This window comes from Manis javanica, chromosome 10 (genome assembly GCF_040802235.1).
Source record: "Manis javanica isolate MJ-LG chromosome 10, MJ_LKY, whole genome shotgun sequence".
In the NCBI taxonomy this organism is placed as follows: domain Eukaryota; kingdom Metazoa; phylum Chordata; class Mammalia; order Pholidota; family Manidae; genus Manis; species Manis javanica.
Genome location: NC_133165.1, coordinates 21,264,948 through 21,268,640, shown reverse-complemented (window position 1 = coordinate 21,268,640; position 3,693 = coordinate 21,264,948). Strand labels below are relative to the sequence as shown.

The following is a 3,693-nucleotide window of genomic DNA, read 5'->3' as shown; positions in this document are numbered from 1 at the left end:
GGAATAATTCGGACTTGGATCTACAAAGTAAGTACAGAAATCCAACTGAGGACTCAGCAATTTTACTTCTGAGTAGTATTGAACACTGCAATTGATTCCCCAACATCCCTTTTTTGCTGGAAGATTTGTCTCTGGCTAGTGGTTCTCAAGCTTGGCCTCAATCAGAGGCCCTACAGTGGGGTGGATTTCAAATGTATCAATGCCTAGGTCCTAACCAATACCCGTTAAATCAGAGTCTAGAGGTGGGTTCGGTGTAAAATTTCCTGGGGCAATTTTAATGTACAACCACCAAGAGATCCCCTTTGCACAGGGAGATACCACTTCACATCCATTAGGATGACTATTACTAAAAACAAACAAAACAGGAAATAACAAGTACTGGAGAGGATGTGGAGAAATTGGAACACTTGTGCAAAATGGATAATAATGTTGCTGGTGAGAATGTGTAATGGTACAGCCAATGAGGAAACAATATGATGTCATGTATATTTAACCACAATAAGGAGAGAGAGATCTCCTTTTCAAAATTGGGTATGTGACTCAATTCAGGCCAATGACATGGGGGGAGATAGCTCTTGGTGGGCTTCTGAGAAAAGTTTCCTGATCCTAGAAGACAGCTGCAGGATGAGATGCACTCCCTTGCTTCTCCAGACCTAACATCTAGGACTCTAGCCATCTGGGAACCAGCCTGAGGATGAAGCCAACATGCAGGGCAGCAGACAGATGGAAAGGTGTAAGTCCTTGAGGTCATTAAGCTCCGATACAAGGGACTCAAGTCAGTCTTATCTAAGGGCTTATGGTTTTTAGAAACAGGACATTAGGTCCAAAATGGAGTCATTTATGCTAAGCCCCACATAACCAAACTGAAACTTAGTTACAGTTTCAGCTCCCCCAGAAATACGATCTGAAACCAGTCAGTCAGGGCTCACCTGGTCAACACTACTGGTATACCCTGCCTGATAGACCCCTGCCATCCCCTGAGGGCATAAACCTTGCCACACCAATCCACCTGTTGCTAGTGTAACTGCTTTGTTCTTGCTCCCTTCTGCCCATAAAAGTCCTTCCTTTGGTTTAACCCCCTAGAGCTCCATTCTATCTGCTCCATTGGATGCTGCCCGATTCATGAATTGTTGAATAGCGACAACAAGGTATTTAAAATTTATTCACTTGAATTTTGTTTTTTAACATGGTTATGTAAGATAATACATTTCTTCTGATTAAATCCAGTTAAATTTCTGTAACTTGCTTCTGACAGTATCCAGACACTTGTACAAGTACTGTGGGTATAACAAAAATTTGGAAATAACCTAAAAGCCTAAAAGGGAAATGGGTGAATAAAGAAGAGGTATAAACATTGATGGAGTTACTCTAATACAGTTAAGAGAGAAACACATGGCATGAAAACAGGTGTTATGTATGATATATGAATTTTAAAACAATAAGGTGATTTTCATTGATTTATATGTTGTATATGTGAATGTTTCTAAATACATTAAATGGATCACATTTCATACATGATAGCCTGTTGGGGAGGGTAGAATTTGACTGGGATGGGAGTAAAAGAGGCAACATATGTATTAGGACTATTTTATTCCTAATCTTAAAACATAAAACAAGGTGATCAGATGTTAACAATGGACAATCTGGGGATTCTACATAGGTATGTGTTTGTGATTCCTGATACTGTTCTATATTTACAAATTCTCAAAGTGAAAAGATCCTTTCCCCAGGGCTATCCATGGCCCAAACAAATTTAACTAAGGAAGGCAGAAAAAACCTTCAATAAAGACATAGGAATCAAGGCTAAAGTCAGTTTAATTACAAGTGGGCTTTACTTATTCAGAAACTTCTCTTTTTTGTTGTATGAGCATTTTTAACATTCCAACTTTTTATTTGGAAATAATTAAAGACTCCCCCAAAATTGCAAAAATATTACAAGAGGTCCCCCATCACCCTACTTTCCCCTATGGTAACACCTTATGTAACTATAATACACTATCAATACCAAGAAATTGACATTGCCCTGATACAATTAAGTAGACTGTATGCCTTACTGTGATTTACCTGTTTATCCTTTCTTTTATTTTTAATGTCTTTAACTTACAAAAGCAAGTTGCTCATCAACGGAAGAATGGATAAATAAGAAGTGGTACATCCATGGAATATTATTTGGCCATAAAAAGGAATGAAGCTCTTACACTTGTTACAACATGGATGAACCATGAAAATATGATGCTGGTGAAGGCAGCCAGACACAAAAGTTTATCTATTGTATGATTCCATTAGTATGAAATGACTGGAATGGGTGAATCCTAGAGTTAGAAACGAGATTGGTGGATATGGGGACAAGGAGGACAGGAGAAAGGGGAGCGTGTTCCCATGGGAATGGGGAGCATTCATATAATGATTACGGGCGCCCTTGTGCCACGGTGAAAATGTTGGGGAACTAGATGAAGGTGGTAGCTGTACAAACACTGTGATTACACTAAATACCACTGACTTGTTCACTTTAAAGTGGTTAATTTTATGTTATATAAATTTCACCTCATTAAAAACTTTTTGAAAAAAGCAATTTGCTTATTGTAGGAAAACCCAAATATAATAGTATAAGTACAAAATTGCACTTTCTTCTCCCAGCTGCTCTCCTCTCCACATCCAATCCCACTCCATTAATACACCTTCGATTAACTGTTTAATATTTAACTGTCCACATTTCTAAAAGGTTTATGATGCATGTGTCTCTTTCTCTCCCAAACTTTACTGAGCACTTTATCCATGCCAGGCAATGATGCACAGTCTGATGGGATTAATTTTCTGGTAGGAGGAGAAGGGCAGTAAGCATGGGAACCAGTAGAAATTTCAGATTGTGTAAGTGCTGTGAAAAAATAAAACTAGGTAAGAAGGTAGAGAGTGACATGGGTTGGTGGAGGGCCAGGGTGGCTAGGAGAGGCCTCTGAGCTGAGGGCACAGTGTCTGAGTTGAATGTGCATGAGCTGGAGAGGTGAAGATCTAGGGAAAGAGCATTCCAGAGAGGGGAAAACTAGATACTTTTAAAGAAATAGGATTGTATGAGAGAGATTGATTTACTGTTTCTTCCACGACTACGTCATTGTTCTTTCCCTGCTTTACCATATATTATAAATGTATTTCTATGTTGGCACCTTGTCTCTTTCACTCCTTTAATAGCTGCATATTATTCCATAATATTGATATACTATTACTTAGCTAATCATTTCCCTGTTGAGGGACATTTAGGTTGTTTCAAGTTTGGAGCTACTGCAAACATGCTGGAAAGGATAGCTTTTCACCCTTGGGCATAGAAAACATTTCCAGGAGTCGGGACTGCTGCACCAGGGTCCATTCACGTGAATGCGTTTTCACCCACTAAACCCTGGAACGGCTGTGGCCTTCATTTGGCCTTGTGTTCAGAAGTATAAAAGAGAAAAAGACTTTTTAAAAGAGAAAAAAGATTGGCTTCTCTCTCTGAGGCCACCCACACTTTTAACTTTTTCCCAATGTTTCAGCGTATCTCTCTCCCTGAAGTAGCCCACATTCCCCTTTCTCTGAGTGTGCACTTTCTTTCTTCAAATAAAACTTAAACCTTTTAAGGCGCCTGTCCTCCTTGAGGTCGCCTGCACATTTTCTCTTGTTAAGCAACCAATTTTACATGAAACATTTACTCTGCTTAAAAAA

At 39.1% G+C, this 3,693-nt stretch overlaps 1 long non-coding RNA gene across 1 annotated transcript; it reads left to right on the top strand.

Moving 5' to 3' along the window:
- Positions 1-398: 398 nt before the first annotated feature.
- Positions 399-2,991, top strand: LOC140843993 (uncharacterized). The gene is made up of 3 exons (XR_012122006.1): positions 399-733; positions 1,084-1,148; positions 2,110-2,991. It is a non-coding gene; the product is annotated as an uncharacterized lncRNA (long non-coding RNA).
- The last annotated feature ends 702 nt before the right edge of the window (positions 2,992-3,693 follow it).